The sequence below is a fragment of the Nycticebus coucang genome, chromosome 2, assembly GCF_027406575.1.
Source record: "Nycticebus coucang isolate mNycCou1 chromosome 2, mNycCou1.pri, whole genome shotgun sequence".
NCBI lineage: Eukaryota > Metazoa > Chordata > Mammalia > Primates > Lorisidae > Nycticebus > Nycticebus coucang.
The window spans coordinates 112,769,087-112,781,647 of record NC_069781.1 but is presented as its reverse complement, the minus strand read 5'-3'; the positions used below and the strand labels follow the sequence as shown (position 1 = coordinate 112,781,647).

General features: G+C 38.8%; 1 non-coding gene across 1 annotated transcript; it reads right to left on the bottom strand.

Moving 5' to 3' along the window:
- Nucleotides 1-12,166: 12,166 nt before the first annotated feature.
- Nucleotides 12,167-12,273, bottom strand: LOC128580030 (U6 spliceosomal RNA). Its single transcript, XR_008378391.1, has one exon. It is a non-coding gene; the product is annotated as a U6 spliceosomal RNA (small nuclear RNA).
- Nucleotides 12,274-12,561: the final 288 nt, after the last annotated feature.

Genomic DNA, 12,561 nt, shown 5'->3' with positions numbered 1-12,561 from the left:
CTCACACACTACACACCCACCATACAAACCACACACACACACACATATTTCATCCCAAACACTACACCCTGTCTTTCTTTCTAAAAATCCTCATGGTGCATTTCTGCTAGATAAACTTTTCCACCCCTAGATTTTTTGAGCTCTTAGGCTTGTCACAGTGAACATTCTTGTACACAAAACATTGACTATCACCTTGTCTGGCAGAGCGAAGCAGAGTCAGCGGCTGTCCATCTTGCAGTGTCCAGCAACACCAGTGTGATCCTATTTGCCTTCCTCTTTCTCTGTGTCCCGCCTCTGTTCACCTCTATGATCGTGCTTTTCCTGAGACTGTTTTGCTGTTGTCTACCCCACACTTATTGTCTTCTCATGTGACCTAGGCCTACAGATGGAAGCCAGGTGAAGGAACTTTCATGTTTCACTGGAAACCTTTCCCATTCCTTCCCTCCCCCCGCCTGGCTTCAAACTTGATCAAGTAATAAAGCTGTTGTAAAGGCATTGTGGCCACAGGTCTTGGTCATGGTCTGCATGAACTCAAATGCACAGAAGAAAAGTCGAACACTTTTCATGCACTTCCCCCATATATGTGGCTGAAAATACACCTAGTCCAAGTACCATGACATTAAGGCACTGAGATTTTCAAAGTGACTTCCACCACACCAAGTAAAAACCTCCAGATGAGTCTTCATGTGGATCAAAGGTATGATGTCAGCAATGATATGAGATGAAGTGCATGCATGTGAGTGCCAGTGCTCTATCAGAACCGAACCCCTTGGTATCTTAATGTTGCCAAGTGCCAGGCACAGAAGTGGTGAGCGTGGATTCGAGTCAGTAGCAACAGGGAGAGTCTAATGAGAGCTGAACTCAATTTTGATCTGAACAGCAATAAATGGACATTTTAAAGGGAGAATGAAGGACAAAAAAATGGGTAAGTGGGAACCCTCAACAGAGTCAGGGAAGTGAAAAATTTCAAAAAGTGGGAAAGAGGGTGGTCTTTGTGAAACCCTCTGGGTTTGCTGACTGGCACTCTTGAAATGAGGCTCCTGTTCTCTCACAAGGGCTTGTAGATAGTGGCCCTATATCCAGTTGTTGGCTGAAGCAAACAGTAAATTTCTTTGGCAGCCTTGAGTTTTCCTAAGTAGGCATATTATGGGGGGTATGGGTGGGGGGATATCTCCTTGAACTCTTAGAAACTATGATAGTGGATATTCAAGTCTATATAGACCAAGGTTGGGGCCTAGTTAAGTAGAGACTCAGAGGAGTGTGGCTAAATTTTGGTCAAGGAAGAAATTTTGCCATTCACCAGAGGTCAAAAAGATTGATTAAAAATACAAAGAAAAAAAGAGGAGAGTCTCTGTTAATCTGAAATGTTAAGGCAAAATTACTCAAGGAAATAATGAGGAAGTCCATGTTTTGATAAGAGTTCATGAAAAAGTAATGGAAGCCACAGATATTAAACACCAAGGCTGGCAGATAAATACTCAAAGTAATAACTCTAAAGATAGAGCCATAGTCAGAGCATTAAATGCATCTTTCAGAAATTGCAAGAGCAAGTTGGAAAAACATAAGCAAACATTTTAGTTTTAATAAAACAATCTCTCACTTCAAGCTAATAAATATAACATTCATCTGAACACACAAAATCTTTTTATGGTATATTTTAAATAATCAATCATGTACTTGACAATAATGTAAACCTTATTAAAATCTCCAAAGTAGACATTTTAAAAATCATCTTTTCTAACCATTATTCCATAAAACTTAATATGGCCAGAAAAATAGCTACTTGAAGATTAAGAAACACTCTTATAAGTAAACCCTGTACTAAAGAGAGTATCAAAACTAGGAGAAGGTCTTTATCTAGCAAAGATAAAATAAATCGTAAAGAATAGAAGAAAGATTTGCTCTTCCAAAGGCACAAACACTAATGTAGGGAATGCAAGGCATATGGATTGTAAAGAATCAGACAGATATGACACTCCTAATGGAAACTAGTAAATCTCTGGTATCAGACCCCAAGGAAATAAAGTTCTACCAATTTTCCAACAAATAATTCAAAATTCAGTCATGGTATCTAGAAAATCAATGAAAAGGGAATACAGTTATGGGATAGAGTTAAAGCTTCATTCTGAGGAAAAACTATAGCTTAACTACTATTGTTATTAAAAATTGATAAAAAAAAAAAACAAGAACAATTTAGATTCAAGAATTGACTAGAACTCTACGTTCTAACCTTCTGTCTACATTGTAGTGATTTCGGCTTCCTAAGACCTCAGGGCTTCTTTTTTTTTTGAGACAGGGTCTTACTGCATCACCCTCGGTAGAGTGCTATGGCATTGCAGCTCACAGCAACCTCATACTCTTGGGCTTAAGCGATTTTCTTGCCTCAGCCTCCCAAGTAGCTGAAACTACAGGCTCCTGCCACAACGTCTGGCTATTTTTTTTGTTGTAGCTGTCATTGTTGTTTAGCTGGACTAGGCCAGGTTTGAACCTACCAGCCTTGGTACGTGTGGCTGATGCCGTAACCACCGTGCTACAGGTGCTGAGCCAGACATCAGGGCTTCTTCACTCTGCTCTGCAACCCACTCCATTCTTCCCTCCTCTCTGGACAGCCTCACTCCCTCAACCCTGATTTCTGACCCTTTCCTTCCTGAGCATCCCACCTCTTCTGGCTAACTTGTTAATCCAGTAGTAAATTGAGTTTACTTATTTATTTTTTTGTGGGGGAGGTCATAATCTTCCGGTGTTATAAGTGATTAAAAGCTGACTTCTAGTGACTTCAGCAAGATAGTAGAATAAGAGATTCTCTGCTTATATCCCCTATAACAATCAAAATTTTTCAGCAACACCCACAATAAAAAAGTACCTTTGTAGGAGCTTTAGGATCTCTGGCAGAGCCAAAGACTGAGGAAGGTCATTTTGAGAATGCAGGCCTGTTCCCAGTGGCAGGCTTACTGGCTGTGTTCTGAGCTACAGATGTGGAAACAGCCCTATTCCTCCATGGACTATGCTACAGCTCCATTTGGTCCTGATTTTGCCAATACTACCTGCCAAGAAACACAGGAGAAGGCATGTTTGCTTATGCCTCATGTAACAAGTCCACTGACTTTAGTTTGATAACAGATCCTGAAATATCACTGTAAACAGCTCCAGCTCTTCTCAACCATGATTTGAGAGTGGCCTTATTCACCCAAATACTTAGAGAGAGACACATCCAGCTGTGACCCTGGAGGTAGATTTTCTGACCTCAGCCCAGTTGCAAAAGCTGGAGCAACCCTGTGACACAGTGCCAGTACCACTCAGCCATGGTTTTGGGGGCATTCTTGCATGCCCAGGAACCCAGCAGGAGGCATATCTGTTGGCAGGCCTGTAGACCTCAGTGTCAGCTGGGGATCTGAAGTCCCACTAAGTCATGGCCCAGGGCAAGTCCTGTACTTTCCCAGTGGCCCAGCAAAAGACTTCTGAGGGACCTGGCAGAAGTCACACTCATCTATGCACCTGGAAGTAATCCTGCCATTTGTGTACTCATCTGGGAACCCTAAAGTGGATGATTGTTCCTGTGCCAGACTGACTAATGTCCAGGAGGCAGTCCTGTCTGCCCAGGAACTAGGCAGGATCAGTACCTACTGAAGCACTTGGTAACAGACCTACCAATTACAAATGCTATTGCAGACTTAGCAGCAGTCACATAACCTGGCTTCAACCCCAGTGAATTGTGGTCCTGGAAGAAATCCCATCAGCCTGGAAACCTAATAGGAGAAGGTCTTTACCTGGCAAAATAAGTCTGTAAGGAATGGAAAAATGGTTTGCTTCTGCAAAGGCACAAATACCAATCCAAGGCTATTGTGATCCAATCCATGTATCACAAAGAATCAGGAAGATATAACACTGTTAAGGAAACTAATAAAGCTCCAGCAACAGACCCCAAAGAAATAAAGTTCAACTAATTGCCTGACAAGAAGTTCAAAATATGGTCAGCCCTCTGTATCTGTGAGTTCTGCATTTGTGGATTTAACCAACCGTGGATGAACACTATTTGAAAAAAATTGTATCTGTACTGAACATGTATAGATTTCTTTCTTGTTATTATTCTCCAAACAGTATAGTAGAGCAAACAACTATTTATATAGCATTTACATTGTGTTAGGCATTACAAATAATCTAGAGATGATTTAAATTATACAAGAAGATATGGCTAGATTACATACAAATACTAGGTCATATATCAGGACATGTGTATCTGTGGATTTTGGTAGCCACAGGAGGTCTGGATATTTAGAGACTGTAATCATCTTAAAGAGATTCATTGAGATTCTAGAGAACACGGAGAACTAAACAAAATTAGGAAAACAACACATGAGCAAAAATGAGAAGTTTAATGAAGAAATAGAACCCATAAAAAGGAATCCAACAGAAGTCCTAGAGCTGAAGAATACAATGATCAAACTAAGAAATTCAACAGAGAGCTCCAACAGCAGGCTCAATCATGCAGAAGAAAGAATCAGTGAACTCAAAGATAGGTCTTTTGAAATTATCCAGTTAAAGGAACAAAAGATAAAAGAACAAAGAAAGCAGATAACACCTCTGAGACACCATCAAACAAATGAATATATAAATTCTGGCATTTCTAGAAGGAGAAGAAAGAAAGGGGAAGAAAGCTTATTTAAAGAAATAATGGCTAAAGACTTCCCATCTCTTGGGAAGGATATGGATGACATCTGGATTCATGAACTCAAAACTTCTCAAACAAGAAAAACCCCAAAGATTTATAGTAAAATTGTTAAAAGTTAAACACAGAATTTTGAAAGTTGAAGGGGGAATTGATTTGTTACATACAAGGGAATGTTCATATAAGCAGATATCTCAACAGGAACCCTGAAGGCCAGAGAGACTGGGATAGAGAGAATAGAATATTATATTGAAAGGGCTGAAAGAAAAAGCTTTTTAACCAAGAATATTATTACCAGCAAATCTGTTCTTCAGAATTGAAGAGAAAATAAGGGTATTCCAAGGAAAAAAAAGTTGGAGAAGTTAATCACCAATAAACCTGCCTTATGAGAAATGCTATTGGAGGTTCATCAAGTTAAAATGAAAGGATACTAATTAATAACATGAAAACATGTGAATGTGAAAAACTCAACAGTAAAGGCAAATACACAGTCAAGCCCAGAATTCTCTAATATTGTGAAGGTTGTGCATAAATCACTTTAAACTATCTCTCTATAAAAGTTAAAAGACAAAAGCATTAAAATTAACTATAGCTATAATATAAAAGATATAAAGAGTGACATCGATAACATAAAATGGGAGGCAGAAATAAAAGTGATAAGTTTTTTGTATGCAATTGAAATATATGGCAGCTTAAAATACAGTGTTATAAGATGTTTTATGTGAGCCTCATGGTAACCACAAAGATAAAAACCTCTAGTGCAGTGGTTCTCAACCTTTCTAATGCCTCCTAATGCTGTGACCCCTTAATACAGTTCCTCATGTTGTGGTGACCCGCAACCATAAAATTATTTTCATTGCTACTTCATAACTGTAATTTTGCTACTGTTATGAATCATAATGTAAATATCTGAAATGCAGGATGTATTTTCATTATTACAAAGGGGTTGCAACCCACAGGTTGAGAACCGCTGCTGTAGTACATACACAAAAGATAAAGACAACAAAGTATACTGCACAAAAAGTCATTGAATCACAAAGGTAGAGAGGAAGAAGGAACAAAGGAATATTAAAAAGCTAGAAAACAATTAATAAAATGGCAATAGCAAGTCCTTAACTACTATTAATTAGCCTAAATATAAATGAATTAAATGATCTAATCAAAAGATACAGAGTGTGGCTGAATAAATTAAAAAAAAAAGATACCAAAATCCAACAATATTGCTGCTTATAGGAGACTCACTTCAGCTTTAAGAACAAATAAGTTGATTAGGAGATGGACAAAGATAGTTTATACAAATGGTAACCAAAAAAGAGCAAGAGTGGCTATGTTTATATCAGACAATACAAAAGTTTGATACATATCTATATCAGACCTCAGTCAAAAACTATCACAAGAGTAACAAAAAAGATCACTATATGATTATACAGGGGTAAATTCATCAAGAGGATATGACAATTGTCAATATACATGCACTGAACATCAGAGCACCTAAATAGATAAAGCATATTAGCATAGCTAAAGTGAGGGATAAACAGAATACAACAGTAGTAGGGAACTTCAATACCCTACTTTCAACCATGTCTAGGTCATTCAGACAAAAAATCAATAAGTTACCATCATATTTTAACATCATCATCCAAATAGACCTAACAGACATATGTAGGACATTCCACCCAACAGCAGAATAATCCACATTCTTCTCAAGCATACACAAAACATTCTTTAGGCTAGATCTTATATTAAGCTACAGAGCAAGTATTAACACATTGAAAAAGATTGAAATGATATCAAGTATCCTTTCTGCACACAATGATATGCAATTAAATATAAGTAACAGGAAAAGATTGGAAAATTCACCAGTATTAGAAATTAAACAATGCTCTCCTAAACAGCCAACAGGTCTAAGAATACATCAGAGGGGAAATTTGAAAAATATTTGAGACAATAAAAATGGAAACACAACATACCAAAACTTATGGGATGTAGTAAAAATAGATCAAACTGAGAATTTTATAGAAATAAAGGTCTACATCAAGTGAAAGAAAATATCTCAAAAAACCAAACTTTGTACCCCAAGAAATTAGAAAGTAAAGAACAAATTAATAGTGATGTTAGCAGAAGGAAAGGAAATGTAATGATTACAGATGAGAGCAGAAATGCCCCATTTCTGCTAAAAATAGAAAAATTAGTTAAATGTAGTGGCGTGTGCCTGTAGTACCAGTTACTTGGGAGACTGAGGCAAAAGGATTATTTGACCCCAGGAATTTGAGATTGCTGTTGCTTGAGGCCACAGCACTGTAGCCCAGGTGACAAAGTGAGAGTCTATCTAAGGAAGGAAGAAAAGATCAAAACACTTAGGTAAATATTTTTAAAAACCAAAAAGGAGGCGGGGACTTGCTCTGTGTTGGAAAGAGCATAGTGCAGGACCTGCACCACCAACCACCTGGGACCATGGTGGGCACCACACCCCACCCGCTTCTGCTACCCACAGAGCACCTCCCAAAGGCTCGCTGGCTCCCTGCCCAGGTCCTGAGAGTGGAACCCATGGCTGGAGACTCTGCCCTTGGTCTCCCCACCTGGCTTCTGTGACCCATGACCCATGGCCGGTGACTCCAGCCTGGCTCCTGGGACCTCTGTGGCCCACGGCCAGAAACCCCACCCTCCACCTCTCCAACTGACTCCTGGGACCTACACACAGCAGTACCCCAGACCAGTGGTGCCACCCCTGACAGTGGTGGCAGCTCCATGGTCCCTCCCACTGTGGTCAAATTTGGGAGAGAAACCTCCCCAATCCTGTGAAACACAGGGGGAAGCTGACCTCACCTGCAGGGGTTCCAGAGGTGGACTATGGCCAAGGCAGAGGCCTGGTCTCTGAGGGAGAGAACCACACTCCTCTATGGTAACCCCTGGCGGGGCATAGACACAGGTGGAACACTCCCCAGTTTCCAATGATCACTGGAGGGAATCAGGCCAGAACAAGTCCTGCTTACAGGTTGCCCAGTGAAATGGCAGGTCGGTGAGGCATTGTCTCCTCTTTGACTTAGGTGCAAGTCCCTGGTGTACTTGAGTATTAGAGAGAGCTGGGCTGCAGCCGTGTGGGGTAGCCAGTGACTGGAGGTGATGGTGATGCAAAGTGGGAAAAGAGGCCCAGCTCCCCTGGAATAATTCTTTTGCTTAGTGGGGCTTTCTGAGTCCTCAGAGCACAGGAGTGAATCACACTTGAGCTATCAGTGGCCACCTGCTGCCAGTTGCTCAAGACCTTTTGAACTCTCCCACTTGATCTGTGCTGACTGGGACAATTGGTTTGGAACTCTTGATCTGGGCCAATCACCCAGGGACTCCCCCAAGGTTATACCCTGGTTGTGTTGTAGAAGGAAGGTCTGATTCTCCTCCCCTAGTTATTGCCAGTGGGGGGCATGGTGTCTTAATTACTTGTATTCCTCCACAGCTGAGATTTCAACCCAAAGTCACTGATCCACTAGGATTGGTCAGAGTCTAGCTAAATACAAGACAGACCCACCTAGCCCCCAAGCAGGCCCCCATATCTCAGGCTGTAGTACTGAAATGGGACCTTGGTAAAGCCGAGCACTCTGGTAAAGGGCTGATTAATTACATCTCCAGGAGCCCTCAATTTAATTCCACTTTACCAGACTCTCTAAACAAATGATGAAAAATAACCATGGGGCAGAATCAGTGGAAAAACTCAGGCAACATGAATAACCAGAGTAGATCACCTCCCCCAAGGTACAACAAAGGAGATGTAACAGAAGACCTATTCATAAAAAAATGGCTGAGAGTCAGAAATTGAGTTCAGAATTTGGACAGCAAATAAGATTAACAGAATTGAAGAAAAATTGGAATTAGAAGTTCAAGGAGTAATTCAAAAGTTGGCTCAAGAATTCAATGAATTCAAAATAAAACAACCAAAGATTTTGACAAATTGAGACAAGAAGTTGCATCCCTCAAAGACCTTAGAAATACAGTAGAATCCCTCAGTAATCGGATGGTGCAGGCAGAAGAAAGGATCTTGGACATTGAAGACAAACCTTTTGAACACTCCCAAATGCTCAAAGACAAAGAGAAATGGGAAGCAAAGACGGATCATTCCCCAAGAGAGTTGTGGGACCACTCCAAAAAAGCAAACCAAAACAAACAAACCAAAAAAACCATTCACCTTATTGGGATTTCTGAAGGTGATGAGAATGATCTGAAAGGCACAGATACTCTACTCCAAGAGATTTTAGAGGAAAACTTTCCAAACATGGCAAGAGATACTGAAATTCAGATAGCAGACAGTTTCAGAACCCCAGCACAACTCAATCCAAATAAAGCATCCCCTAGACACATTGTAATTAATTTTGCCAAAGTTAATATGAAACAGAAAATCCTGCAAGTAGCCAGACGTAAGAAAATCATAACCTATCGGGGGAAGAATATTAGAATGACTGCAGATTTTTCTGCTGAAAAATTTCAAGCCAGAAGAGGATGGTCATTAACCTTCAATCTCCCAAAACAAAACAACTTTCATCCCAGGATCCTGTATCCAGCTGAACTGAGTTTCATTTATGATGGAGAAGTCAAATACTTTAATGACATTCATACATTGAAGAAATTTGCTGTAACTAAACCAGCTCTTCAAGATATTCTCAGACCCATCCTCCATAATGACCACCACAATGTTCTACTACCAAAGTAAACTCATTTAGAAATTATTGATCAAAACCCAACTTCCACAGTGGGAAAAGGATTAAAAACGTCCACTGGTCTTTCAAAAAATTGACACCCAAAATACTACCAGGCTTATCAATACTCTCAATTAAGGTAATGGCTTAAATTGTCCACTAAAGAGGCACAGGTTGGCTGACTGATACAAAAACTCAGGCCAGATATCTGCTGCATATAAGAATCTCATCTTATCTGAAAGGATAAATACAGACTTGGGGTGAAGGGATGGACAACCATAATCCATGCAAATGTAAAACAGAAAAAAGCAGGAGTTGCAATTTTATTTGCAGAATATTAGGCTTTAAACCAACAAAAGTAAGGAAAGACAAGGTTGGTCACTTCATATTTGTTAAGGGAAACACTCAACATGATGAGATATCAATTATTAACATTTATGTGCCCAACCAAAATGCTCCTCAATTTATAAGCAAGACCCTGACATGAACAATTTGGTATCTTCTAGCACCATAATAGTCAGATATTTTAACACCCCTTTGGCAGTGTTTGATAGATCCTCCAAGAAGAAACTAAGAAAAGAAATTCTGGACTTAAACTTCACCATACAACAATTGAATTTAATAGACATCTACAGAAAATTTCATCCTAACAAAATTGAACACACATTCTTCTCATCAGCTCATGGAACATCCTCCAAAATCGATCACATCTTAGGTTGCAAGGCTAACCTCAGCAAATTTAAAAGAATAGAAATTATTCCTTGTATTTTCTCAGATCATCACAGAATAAAAGTTGAACTCACCAATAACAGGAATCTGCATACTCTTACAAAGACATGGAAACTAAATAATCTTATGCTGAAAGATATCTGGGTCAAAGAGGAGATTAAGAAGGAAATTGCCAAGTTTTTGGAATAGAATGATAATGAATATATGAATTATCAGAACCTCTGGGATACTGCAAAGGTAGTCCTCTGAGGGAAATTTATAGTGCTGCAAGCCTTTCTTAAGAGAAAGGAAAGAGGGGAAGTCAACAACTTAATGGGACATCTCAAGCAACTGGAAAAGGAAGAACACTCCAACCCCAAACCCAGCAGAAGAAAAGAAATAACCAAAATTAGAGCTGAATAAACTGAAATTGAAAACAAAAGAATTAGTCAAAAGATCAATGAATGGGTGGCACCTGTGGCTCAAAGGAGTAGGGCGCCGGCCCCATATGCCAGAGGTGGTGGGTTCAAACCCAGCCTTGGCCAAAAACTGCAAAAAAAAAAAAAAATCAATGAATCAAAAAGTTGGTTTTGTGAAAAGTTTAACAAAATAGATAAACCCTTGGCTAGCCTTACTAGAAATAGAAAATTAAAATTCCTAATTTCATCAATCAGAAATGACAAAGGTGAAATAACAACAGACACGTCAGAAATTCAAAAAATTCTTAATGAATACTACAAAGAACTCTATTCTCAGAACTACGAAAATCTGAAAGAAATTGACCAATACTTGGAATACGTGACCAATACCACCTTCCTAGACTTACCCAGAAATAATTAGAAATGTTGAACAGACCTATATCAAGTACTGAAATAGCATAAACTGTACGAAGTCTCTCATAAAAGAAGAGTCTGGGGGGTGGCATCTGTGGCTCAAAGGAGTAGGGCACCAGCCCCATATGCCAGGAGTGGCAGGTTCAAACCCAGCCCCAGCCAAAAAACTGCAAAAAGAAAAAAAAAAAAAGAGTCTGGGACCAGACAACTTCACATCAGAATTCTACAAAACCTTTAAAGAGGAATTATTACCTATATTACATAACCTTTTCCAAAGCATAGAAAAAGAAGGAATACTTCCCAACACATTCTATGAAGGAAATATCACCCTGATCCCCAAACCAGGAAAAGACCCAACAAGAAAAGAAAATTATAGAGCAATATCTTTAATGAATATAGATGTAAAAATATTCAATAAGATACTAGCAAACAGAATTCAGCAATACATCAAAAAAATTATAAACCATGACCAAGTGGGTTTTATCCCAGTGTCTCAAGGATGGTTCAATATACATATAATACATCACATAAGCAAAATAAAAAACAAAGACCATATGATTCTCTCAATTGATGCAGAAAAAGCTTTTGATAATATCCAGCATCCTTCTATGATCAGAACACTTAAGAAAATAGGTATAGAAAGGACATTTATTAAACTGATAGAAGCTATCTACAGCAAACCCACAGCCAATATCGTATTGAATGGAGTTAAATTGAAATTATTTCCCCTCAGATCAGGAACCAGGCAAGGCTGCCCACTGTCTCCTCTGTTTTTTAACATTGTAATGGAACTCTTAGCCATCACAATCAAGCAAGAAAAGGCAATCAAGGGTATCCATATAGGGTCAGAAGAGATCAAACTTTCACTCTTGGCAGATGATATGATTGCATATCTGGAAAACCCCAAGGATTCAACTACAAAACTCTTAGAAGTGATCAAGGCATACAGCAGCATCTCAGGTTACAAAATCAATACTCACAAATCTGTAGCCTTTATATATACCAATAGTCAAGCTGAAAAAACAGTTAAGGACTCTATTCCTTTTAAAGTAGTGCCAAAGAAGATGAAATATTTGGGAGTTTATCTAACAAAGGATGTGAAAAATCTCTATAAAGAGAACTATGAAACTCTGAAAAAAGATATAGGTGAAGTTGTTAACAAATGGAAAAACATAGCATGCTCATGGCTGGGAAGAATCAATGTTGTTAAAATGTCCATACTACCCAAAGCTATATACAATTTTTTTTTTTTTAACAGCTGTGTTACCAAGAAAAAAAATATGGAATGCTTCACGAATTTCCATGTCATCCATGTGCAGGGGCCGTGCTAATCTTCTTTGTATCGTTCCAATTTTAGTATAAGTGCTGCTGAAGCGAGAACAGCTATATACAATTTTAATGCAATTCCTATTAAGGCACCACTGTCATACTTTAAAGACCTTGAAAAAATAATACTTCATTTTATATGAAATCAGAAAAAATGTTGAATAGCCAAAACATTACTCAGAAATAAAAACAAATCAGAAGGAATCACTCTACCAGACTTCAGACTATACTATAAATCAATAGGGATTAAAACAGCATGGTACTGGCACAAAACCAGAGAGGTAGATGTATGGAACAGAATTGAGAACCAAGAGATGAACTCAGCTACTTACCATCATTTGAT